The 12,221-nt window shown below is 52.0% G+C and overlaps 1 protein-coding gene and 1 pseudogene across 3 annotated transcripts in view; one reads left to right on the top strand and one right to left on the bottom strand.

Moving 5' to 3' along the window:
• Nucleotides 1–12,221, bottom strand: part of LOC139228935 (multiple epidermal growth factor-like domains protein 6) — a 487,750-nt gene that overhangs the window by 333,474 nt on the left and 142,055 nt on the right. The gene's annotated exons all lie outside the window — the stretch shown is intronic.
• On the top strand, nt 827–967 carry LOC139229452 (U2 spliceosomal RNA; annotated as a pseudogene).

Raw genomic sequence — 12,221 nt, 5'->3', positions numbered from 1 at the left:
CAAAGTTTTATCACTAAGGAATGGTTGGGACAGGATTTGGCCGACAAACGCAGGGCTCATCTCCTGACGGTTTGTGGATCCAGAACGTACTCACTGATGAAGGACCTTCTAGCGCCAGAGAAGCTGGCGGACAAGACGTTCGAAGAGCTCAGTAAGTTGATCGGGGAACACCTTAAACTGGAGAGCAGCATGCACATGGCGAGACACCGGTTTTACACACACCGGCGGCGAGAAGGGCAAAGCGTTCCAGACTTCGTGGCAGATCTCCGGCGACTGGCGAGCCTATGTAAGTTCCCAGATGCATGCAGAGCGGAGATGCTGCGAGACTTTTTTATTGAGGGCATCGGGCATGCTGGGGTTTTCAGGAAACTGATTGAGACCAAAGACCTGACCTTAGAAGCAGCGGCTCTGATAGCCCAGACATTTATCTCAGGGAAGAGACCAGAATGATTTGTGGCAAAAATCTTGGCTCAAATGCGGCAAACGACCAGGAAGTCAACATTGTTAACGCAGCACACAGTTCTCTAGGCAGACAAGGGCAATCGGACATACCCCAGGGGGTAATTCAACAAAGAAAATGGCTAGCTGAACGGCGATTCATGCCATCGCAATGGACAATGCGGCCAGTAATGGGGCCATCAACACCTGTTAATGGTGCGCTTAAGGACAGTTACAGAGACAGTCAGAGACGATCGACTGGTAATGGACCTTTTGTTTCCAACAATGGGGCCTCTAGCTCATGTTGGAGGTGTGGGAGTGAAAGGGAGTGCTGAGTGCTTTGAAATGTTGCTGCTCAATGGCACTCTGCTGGCTCTTTTCATGCATTCTCGCTTCTCGGCCTTTTGGCTAAGATCAAGTGTAGTATCTGTTGATTGGGCATTCATATGTAAATTGACTGATTGCAGAAACTCGTTTTTCCGGTTTTGCTGGCTCTGGCCCTTTGGCTTGGGCCAAGTGCCAATTGGAGAGAAGAGGAAAATCTACATGTCGACCGACCAGTCAAGGTGCCGGACTGGCACCACAACAGATTGAAGGCTTCGGCCAAAATACACATCGAAAGGAGGAATCTGCAACCCGGATGGCGGCCAGCCGAGCGGCAAACCAGGGCGTCCGAAACACCGTCCGAGTGACGGTGAAGAAAGTAGAAGGACAGACAACGATCAACCGGGACCTGTTCGTGAAGAAAATCCGGCTTGGAACATGTGGCATGAAAGTCGCCGACATCTTCGCCTTGCAGGACCTCCCGAAGAGAGGTTACTTCGATGTGACCTTCAGAACCGTCACCCTCTGCCTGAAGTGACTGAAGGAGGCGAGTGAACCACTGCGCTCAGTGCTGACTTGGGAGCCACTGTTCACCCTCCCGTCGCAGAGAAGACGCACTATCACAGTGCAGATGTACAACCCCCACATCCCGGTCATTGATGTGCTGACTTTCCTCGCCAGGTATGTCGATGGGGCAGGAAACAGCAGCGACTTGAAAGACTTGCACGGGATTTGGACCAGCAAGCGCCAGATCCAGGTCACCGTGAAGGTGGACGCCAGCGGAACCATCCTGCACCCCCCCCGTCCAGCTTCGCCATCGGAGGAAGTCGGGGCTACATGGTGTACGCTGGCCAACCCAACGTGTGCCGCACCTGCGGGAAGGCAGGCCATGTGGCGGCAAGCTGCAAAACTGTCATCTGCCGAAACTGCAAGCACGAAGGTCACCAGACAAAGGACTGTAAGGAGACCAAGTGCTGCAACCTCTGTGGTCTGGCTGGGCACCTTTACAAAAACTGCCCCAAACGCAACTTCAGCTATGCGCAGGCAGCAAAGAACATTGCACCAGAGGAGGAGGAAGCTGAGGAACACAACGCTCCAGAGGAGACTTACACCACCCCCCGACCAACACCCGGGGCAAAGAAGCAACTGCCCTCGTGGACTCGGAACGAGTCGGTGAGGAAGACAAGCCTGCTACGGCGAGCTGCGAGACACCAGCAGCCAGCAGCGAAGCTCTCCCCCAGCGCACCGAGTCCAGGAACGAGGAGACAGCAGACGATGAAGCGGGATGGGAGACCATCAAGAAAAAGGCCCGCAAGCGTAAGAAGAAACAGGCGAGCAAGGGCCCCTGCGGGAACGACAGGGAAGAGGCGGCTAGCTACCACGACAGACAGCAGCGACGGCAGCTCGTCTGATGAGGAAAGGCGAGAAAAAAACCCTCACTACCGCCACCAAAAAAAGAGGCAATACGCCAACCCTCAGCCACAGGCGACCGGGAGCAGTGAAGCGACCAGCACAGACCCCCTCCCGGAACACCGGGAGCGAAGAAGCAACCAACGCAGACCAGTTCCGGGACGACGGGAGCAGCGAAGTGCCCAGCACACCCCACCTCCGGAATACCGGGAGCGACACAGCGATCGAAGCACACCAGCTCGAGACCGCTGTGACTGAGGAAAAGAGGGAACCACCAACACCAGGCGAGGACAGTGCAGAGGACATATCGGACCTTATCACAGCACTGCAGCAGTCCCCTGGTCGAAACACCCCCACGGCAGAGGATGATGACCACGCCAGCCCAGGTGCAGTAGACTTTCATAGTAATAGCCTACGCATGCTGGAATTGGCCATTGAGCAGATCTCGGACTTAAAGGACGATTTATCTTTAATGTAATGTTTGTAACTGTAAAAAATAGCTTTAAAATGGATTTAAAAATTGCTACTCTTAACGTGTGTAGCGTAAAATCTACTACGCGATGTGTTTCCACCTTGGGGTACCGCGCCAAGGTCAAAGCGGACCTGCTGTTCTTGCAGGAGTGCGGTCTGTCGCACTTCAGCAGTTACCGGCAGTGGTCACGATGGTGGGCCCATGGACCATCCATATGGTCAGGAGGCAACGACAGCCGGGCTTCCGGCCTGGGCATTCTGCTGCGGGGAGGCCACTTCACCATCACCGAAATTAAGGAGGTGGTGGGTGGCCGCCTTCTCGTAGCAGACGTAATGTACAAAAACTCCCCTCTCGGGTTAATTAATGTTTACGCCCCAGCTCACAAGAACGAGAGGCTGGCCCTCTTCCAGCAGCTCCCATTGCTACTGGCAACGTCCAGGCCGGTCATTCTGGGCGGTGACTTCAACTGCATCATCGATGCGGCTGGACGATCCAGCAGAGCCGACAGCAAACTGGACGCCACGTCCAGACTCCTGATGGATGCGGTAAAAGATGCCAAGCTGTGCGACGTCTTCAGCAACCCTGCAGACGGAGCACCGCTCAGATACACCTGGTCGAGACCAGACGGGTCCGTCCGTTCCAGAATAGACTTCCTGTTTGTGTCCCACACGCTCAAGGTCAGATCCACCGACGTCACGCCGGTGTTCTTCTCCGACCACTGCCTCCTACTGGCCGACTGTCGCCCACAGGAAAACCAGAAAGTTGGCAGAGGGATATGGAAGCTGAACGTGAAACTGTCGACTCCGGAAAACGTTGAGGAACTCAAGAGGGATTACAAAGGTTGGAGAACCGTAAAACCCCTCTGCGATTCCCCGATGCACTGGTGGGAAACAATCAAGACAAACATCAAGAGGTTCTTCTTCCTCAAAGATGTTCAGGAGGCAAGAGGGAGACAGAGGGAATTGTCCCAACTCCAGACGAATATGCAAAACCTGCTCCTGCTGCAGTCGATGGGGGTCGATGTCGCGGAGGAACTCGAAGAGGTGAAGGGCCAGCAAGCCTCGCTCTTTGGCTCAGAGTCCTCCAAAATCATCTTCCGCTCCAGAGTCCGCTCCGTCGAGCAGGATGAGACGTGTTCGCGCTTCTTCTTCCAAAAGGTACACAGGGGGAGCTCTGTGATCACCAGCCTAAAGGAAGAAGACGGTTCTGTGACGTCTTCGCAGCCTGACATGCTGAGGATCAGCAAATCCTTCTATGCCAGGCTGTACGACGTCAAGCCCACAGACCGCGCGGCCTCCCAGTCTTTCCTGTCGTCTATTTCGGAGGTCTTAGACGACAGCGAGCGGGAGAGTCTGGACCACCCGCTAACTCTGGACGAGCTGACAAAGGCCGTCCGGTCCCTCGCGACGAGTAAAATTCCCGGAAGCGATGGCTTACCGGTCGAGTTGTATTCGGCTCTGTGGGACTGGATGGGCCCAGACCTGCTGGAAGTGTACGAGGGTATGCTTCTGGCCAGCAGCATGTCAGAATCAATGAGGAAAGGCATCATCACCCTCATCTACAAGCAGAAGTGGGAGAGGGAGGAAATCAAAAACTGGCGGCCCATTTCGCTGCTCAATGTGGACTACAAGATCCTGTCAAAGGTCATCGCCAAAAGGGTCAAGCCTGCTCTTGAGCTGGTGATTCACCCGGACCAGACCTGCGCTGTCCCCGGCAGGAAGATCTCTGATAGCCTGGCGCTACTCAGGGATACGATCGCCACGTGCAGGACAGGAGGGTGGACACCTGCTTAATCAGCTTAGACCAGGAGAAAGCCTTTGACAGGATATCGCACACGTACCTGATGGACGTGCTCTCCAAAATGGGGTTTGGGGAGGGCATCCGCAATTGGGTCCAACTGCTCTACACAGAGTTCTAATCAACGGGTGGGAAACTGAAAGCTTTCCGATCAGATCTGGAGTCAGGCAAGGCTGTCCCCTCTCCTCTGTCTTGTTTGTGTGTTGTATCGAGCCCTTTGCCGAGTCCATCAGGAAGGATGCGGGCATTAGAGGGGTGACGATCCCAGGCAGCAGAGGCGCTCCGGTCAAGACCTCCCTGTACGTGGACGACGTCGCCATCTTTTGCTCGGATCCGCAGTCGGTCCACAGATTGCTCACAATCTGCGACCAGTTGAACTGGCCTCGGGAGTGAAGGTCAATCGCAGCAAGAGCGAGGCCATGTTCTTTGGCAACTGGACCGACCGATCTTTTATTCCCTTCACCGTTAAACCAGATTACCTGAAGGTGTTGGGAATATGGTTCGGAGCGGACGGGGCGTGCGCCAAAAACTGGATAGAGCGTATCGCCAAAGTGAAGCAAAAACTGGGATGGTGGAAGCTGCGCTTCCTCTCCATGGCAGGAAAGAACCTGGTCATCAGGAGTGAGGTGCTCTCGGGGTTGCTGCACGTGGCACAGGTCTGGCCCATCTCTCGCTCCTGTGCCGCGGCAGTCACCCGGGCCGTCTTGCACTTTGTCTGGAGGTCCAAAATGGAACGTGTCCACAGAGACACAATGTACAAATCTCTGGACAGTGGAGGAAAGGATGTTCCGAACATGGCCCTCATCCTGATGGCCACCTTTGTGTGCGGCTGCATCAAGCTGTGCACAGACCCCCGGTACACAAACACCAAGTGTCACTATGTGCTGAGGTTCTACCTGTCCCCGGTGTTGCGAAGGATGGGTCTGGCCACGCTGCCGCGAAACGGCCCCACCAGTTGGACCATGCCTGTCCACCTGTCCTTCGTGGAAAAGTTTTTCACAAAAAAACCCTTTGACCACAAGGCCATAAAACAGTGGTCAGCAGGTAACGTCCTGGACGCCCTACGAAAGAAGGAGAGGGTGGACCCTGTCGGGTAGTTCCCTGAGCAACTGTTGAACTCGTTTGGCAGAACGTCTCATCGCCAGAGCTTACACACAAGCACCAAGACGTAGCTTGGTTGGCGGTGAGGAGGGCCCTACCCGTCAGAGCGTTCATGCACAGCCGGCGTCTCAGCAGCACGGCACGGTGCCCCCGAGTCGGCTGCGGGGCGGACGAGACTGTCACCCATCTCCTTCAGGATTGCGCCTTCGCAAGGCAGGTCTGGAAAGAGATGCAGTGATTGCTGTCGAGGTTCATCCCGAGCAGCTCCGTAACACAGGACTCTGTGCTCTACGGGCTGTTCCCAGGGACACAGACCAAGACAGACATCACCTGCTGCTGGAGGGCCATCAACTCGGTCAAAGACGCACTTTGGTCTTGCTGAAACGTGCTGGTCTTCCAGAGCAAGGAGATGTCCACGTCTGCGTGTTGCAGACTGGCGCAATCCAAGATCCAGGATTACGTGCTGAGGGACGCACTTAAAATTGGTGCAGTCGCCGCAAAGGCACGGTGGGGAAGGGCCACAGTTTAAAGCCCTTCCACCACGATAAACCCAGGGGCAGGAATCAGTACAAAACTCCCCTCGGGCCGTACTTGTAACTTCTTTTTTGTGTCCATGGAGCACCATGATCTGTAAACACCTATGTAGTGCCATGTACAATGCAAGGTCTGTTTCGTGATGCACGTTGGAAAAGGAAAAATGTAAATGTACCGTCACCCATTCCATGTAATGTCATTTGTTGAATGTACTACAATGTATCCCGTATTGTACCGAATTGTACTTGAACTGAAAAGCAAGGGAATGTATCGAACGGAACTGCCGTCAGCACCCAAATATAGTGTATGGGATTGCTGACCGCAGCTAAATGTACTGAACTGCTTTTGAATGTACTGTACAAATTTTTATATGAATAAAGTATATTTTGAAATAAAAAACAATGTTGGAGGTGTGGAGGCAAACACCCAGCCAGAGCTTGCAGGTATCAGCAATATAACTGCAGAAACTGCAACGTCAGCGGTCACTTGGCGCGTATGTGCAGGAAGCCTGCAGCCAGGTTGATGTACGAGGAGGACGGGCCCGATGTAAGCCCTACGAGGCCAAATGAATACTGGGGGAAATCGCTGGAAGCTGAAGTTCAGCGAGTTCATGTGGAGCACATATACAGTTCAGATACCAAGACGCCACCGATAATGATGAAAGTGCTCCTCAGTGGCATCCCAGCATTAATGGAGCTAGACACAGGGGTCAGCCAGTCCCTGATGAGCATTAAACAGTTCGAAAGGTTGTGGGTGTCCAAGGCCAGGAGGCCAAAATTATTGCCGATTGACGCACAGCTACGGACATATACAAAGGAGATCATTCCAGTGCTAGGCAGCGCCATGGTAGTCGTGACCCACAAAGATTCGGAGAACAGGTTGCCACTCTGGATTGTCCCGGGGGATGGTCACGCACTGCTGGGGAGGAGTTGGCTTGCTGTAATGAACTGGAAATGGGGCGATGTCAATGCAATTTCTTCTGTGGAGCGAGTATCATGCTCACAAGTCCTGGAAAAATTTGACTCATTATTTCAACCCGGCATCGGCACTTTCATGGGGACCAAGGTAGTGATTCACATAAACCCGGACACCAGGCCAGTACACCACAAGGCCAGAGCGGTGCCGTACGTGATGCGTGAAAAGATAGAATGCGAATTGGACCGCCTGCTGAGGGAAAGCATCATCTCGCCAGTCGAATTCAGTGACTGGGCGAGCCCGATCGTGCCGGTGGACCTGACCTCAGCTTACATGACCCAGGAGCTGGCGAGTGAGTCGAAGAAGCTGACCACCGTCACGACACACAAGGGGTTGTTTGAGAATAACAGATGTCCGTTCGGGATTCGTTCGGCCGCCGTGATCTTTCAGCGAAATATGGAAAGCCTCCTCAAGTCAATTCCAAGGATGGTGGTTTTTCAAGATGACATCCTTATCACGGGTCGCGATACTGAAGAACACCTCCACAACCTGGAGGAGGTGCTACGCAGACTGGACCGGGTAGGGCTGCGATTGAAAAAGGCGAAGTGCGTCTTCTTAGCTCCAGAGGTAGAATTTTCCTGAGGAGGAGCGTAGCAGCAGACGGGATCAGACCCACTGCGTCCAAAACGGAAGCGATCCAGAGAGCACCCAGAACCCGTAACATGACGGAGCTGCGTTCGTTCTTGGAGCTCCTGAACTATTTTGGTAACTTTCTTCTCAAATTGAGCACGCTGTTCGAGCCGCTACACATGCTCTTATGCAAAGGTCGCGATTGGGTCTGGGGAGACAGCCAGGAAAGGGCTTTTGATAGAGCACACAATTTGTTATGCTCCAACAAACTGTTAACGTTATATGACCCATGTAAGAAACTAGTTTTAACGTGTGATGCGTCGTCCTATGGGGTCGGGTCTGTGTTGCAGCATGTGAATGCCAATGGTCAGTTACAGCCGGTAGCTTATGCCTCCAAAAGTCTGTCCCAGGCAGAAAGGGGCTACGGGATGGTAGAAAAGGAAGCGCTAGCATGTGTATACGCAGTAAAAAAAATGCACCAGTACCTGTTTGGCAGGAAATTTGAGCTGGAGACGGATCACAAACCCCTAACGTCCCTTTTGGCAGACAACAAGGCCATAAATGCAAATGCATCGGCCCGCATACAGAGGTGGGCACTTACGTTAGCCGCCTATGACTACACAATTTGGCACAGACCGGGCACTGAAAACTGACCATGCACTCAGCAGGCTACCAATAGCCACCACTGAGGGGCCAGCTGAGCATGATGCTGAGATGATCATGGCTGTTGAAGCTTTCGAAAGCGAAGGCTCACGTGTGAGGCATGCCCTGAGGAGTTTAAACCGTTTCATAGGCACAAGGATGAACTCTCGATTCAGGCCAATTGCCTACTATGGGGAAACCAAGTAGTCATGCCCCAGATGGGCAGAGAGGTATTTATCATTGAACTCCACAATGAGCACCCGGGCATTGTCATGATGAAGGCAATTGCCAGGTCACACGTTTGGTGGCCAGGGATAGATGCAGACCTGGAACTTTGTGCTCGCAGGTGCAACACGTGTGCTCAGCTGGGCAATGCACCCAGGGAAGCCCCCCTTAGCCCCTGGTCCTGGCCCGCCAAGCCTTGGTCACGCATCCATGTGGACTACGCAGGTCCTTTCATGGGAAAAATGTTTTTCGTTCTAGTAGACGCCTACTATAAATGGATTGAGTGTGCCATTTTAAATTCAAGCACATCCTCTGCCACGGTAGAAAGTCTACGGGCAATGTTTGCCGCCCATGGTCCACCGGACGTCTAGGTCAGCGACAATGGCCCATGCTTCACAAGCACTGAATTCCAGGACATCATGGCAGGCAATGGAATCAACCATGTCAGAACGGCACCGTTCAAGCCGGCCTCAAACGGCCAGGCGGAACGAGCAGTGCAGATAATCAAACAGGGGATGCTCAGAATCCAAGGGGGGTTCCCTACAAAGCTGCTTATCACACCTCCTGTTGGCCAATAGATCCCGACCACACTCGCTCACAGGGGTTCCACCCACAGAGCTGCTAATGAAAAGGACACTCAAAACCAGATTGTCCCTTATACACCATACCATGAAAGAAATTGTTGAGAGCAGGTGTCAGTCACAATGTGACTACCATGACAGGAATGCGAGAGCGCGATGTATTGATGTCAATTACCCTGTTTTTGTCCTTAATTACGCTGCAGGGCCCAAATGGCTTACAGGCACTGATTGCCAAAGAGGGGAATAGGGTTTTGGTAGTTAAACTTACCAATAGACAAATCTGCCGCAAACACGTGGATCAAACTAAAAGCAGGTTCAGCATTCCCATAGAAGAAGCAGAGGAAGAACACTAAGGATAAAGGGTAAGCCATTTAGGACTGAGCTGAGGAGGAACTTCTTCACTCAGAGAGTTGTTAACCTGTGGAATTCCCTACCGCAGAGTTGTTGATGCCAGTTCATTGGATATATTCAAGAGGGAGTTAGATATGGCTCTTGTGGATAAAGGGATCAAGGGGTATGGAGAGAAAGCAGGAATGGGGTACTGAAGGAATGATCAGCCATGATCGTATTGAATGGTGGTGCAGGCTCGAAGGACCGGATAGCCTACTCCTGCACCTATTTTCTATTTTTCTATGTTTCTAACACGACGTAGAGTTTACTCCACCACAGGTGACCGAACACCGGAACCAAGTGGAGGAGAGCCCAGTCACTGTGGGCAGTCCGAACAGGCCTGAGGCACCGCAAACAGCAGACACTCAGGCCAGCGCCCAACAACCGGAGCCCCAACTCAGGCACTCTACAAGGGAGCGTAAACCCCCAGAGAGACTTAACCTGTGATCCCAATAAGACTTTGGGGGGGAGGTGATGTCATGTATTCAACTGTCATTGTAACCCATGTATATGCTGACCTAAGTTGTACACCTTGAGAACACTGACCACAGGGGGCGAACTTGTGGGAGACACTCCTAACCTGAACGTTCCGGTATAAAAGGGGAAGTTCCACCCACCGTCTGCCTCTTGAGGTCTTGGTAATAAAGATAACTAGTCACTGAGTGGCCTTCTCTCAAGTATGGGCCTCGTGTTCATTTATACTGTATAGTAAGGACATATTAGACCAGATAATATGTTTTTGTTATGTTAAGAGAAAGAAAGGTGATAAGAGGAAAAGAGAAAGAGAGGTAGAGAAAAGAGAGTGAGGAAGAAAGACAGGGAAGAGAAAACATGCCCCTCGCTACCCCTTGTGGCCCACATAACGGATACAACTTGTCATTTAAGCTGTGCTAATAGTTCTAGGGCGGGATGGCACCTCAGGTATGGCCTGTGAGTGTAACCCCAGTCCGAGAGCTTGTCTAAGGTTGGCACCCCTGGTGTCCAGACAAATGTAAACATTGGCACTGGTCCCATTAGAGGTCTTCACCAGTCATTCGGGATTAGTCTGCACTGTCAGTACTTAGAGGGGATTATTATTGACTACAAACGTTTTTCTGAGTCACGAAATTTCAAATGCACAGTCTGCATTTAACAGTGTATTCACTTTTTCAAGAACCAGATGTGCTTTGGCCTTTAAACAGAATCAGAAAAGATGCAAAACAAACCAAACTGTGCTCGACAAATCCAAACCCAGTGGTATAAACTGCCAATTCCACTGTGTGTTGCTATCTCCCTCAGTCCCTCTGCCCCCACTCCTGTTTTTCCATCTCTCTCCCTTCGCTCTGTCCCCTCTACCATTCCTGCCCCATTCTGCCACCTCTGTCTCCTCCCATCTCCTCATCATCTTCTCCTTCTCTCTTCCCCCTCTCCATTTTCCCGTCTCTCTGCTCCTCTCCTGTTACTCTTCCTTTTTCCCCTTTCTCTGCCCCCTCTCTCCCACATCTCTGTGCCTCAATTTAGTGCTTCAGGGAAAACGAAAAAAAACAGATAGAACATCCACAGCCAGCCCAGGACCCGAACAGCCGTAAGGAGCTGTAGCCATTGACCCTCACATGGCCTGGATGCCACGCTTTGTGCCCTATCAGAGAAGGACAGCGGGGAGCCAGGTCAATCTGCCGCCGAGAACTCACTCCTCTAATTCTGCCCTCTTGAGCATCCTTGATTATAATCGCTCAACTATCGGTGGCCGTCTGTTCTGTTTCCTGGGCCCTAAGCTCTGGAATTCCCTGCCTAAACTCTCCGCCTCGCTTTCCTCCTGCAAGATGCTTTTTAAAACCTACCTCTTGACCAAGCTTTTGGTCACCTGCCCTAATTTCTCATGCAGTTTGGTGTCAAATTTGTTGTCTTATAACACTCCTGTGAAGCGCCTTGGGACCTTTCACTACGTAAAGGCACTATATACATACAAGTTGTTGTTGTTCAAATATGAAGACTGCAGCATGAACCAGAAGCATGTAAATAAGCTCAAATACCCGTAGCCAACATTAAACTCACACCCAGAGTCAGCAGTGTAAGAGTACATTCCTGCCTTCAATTAGCATAGTGCAGCTCCGGCACCAAATAAGCTTCAGTTGGCAAACACAGCACCCAGTGTGGTCCTCAGCCATATGGAGCAGGAGTGTTCCCGGAGTCGATCCCACTCCGCGCTGAGTGGGTCGATCTCACCTGGGGCAGGGGTTGGGGCACCACTGGTAAAAACCCCAGCCGGGCATTTCCGCCAATTGGCAGGAAATTCCCAGCTCCAATGTGCCCTCTCCACGCCTCCCACCCTTGGCGATTCACTGCACAGAGGATCCCACCCATAACCCCATTCCCTGCCACCCCAGGGTCCAGACCCACTGGTTGCAACAATCTCTCCCTGTGAAACATGTGGGGCAAACACAGACATCTCCCCCTTCTTTTAACAAACAGCTCGGTTTGTAAACAGGAATTTTCTTGGCTGCCGAACCAACCTTTAATGATACACAGCCTCTAATTTAGCAAAACCCCCAAACCTTTCGCTATTCATTTCCTTTGTTTCAATCTCCTTTTGTATTCAAAACCTCAATTAAATTTAGCACATTTGCTTCCAACCAGACCCAGTGATGTGAAGCTCTGCACATTTTTCCTCGCATTCAGCTTTTCAGCATTATCTGCTCACATTCTTACTTTATTTCATGTTGTTATTCCCCCGAGCCTTGTGGTTTCTGTACGTTCATTACTTTTCTCTTTACTTTTTTCAT

This window comes from Pristiophorus japonicus, chromosome 18 (assembly GCF_044704955.1).
Source record: "Pristiophorus japonicus isolate sPriJap1 chromosome 18, sPriJap1.hap1, whole genome shotgun sequence".
Taxonomy (NCBI): Eukaryota; Metazoa; Chordata; class Chondrichthyes; family Pristiophoridae; genus Pristiophorus; species Pristiophorus japonicus.
Note: the sequence above shows the minus strand (reverse complement) of the source record. Positions and strands in the feature narration are given on the sequence as shown.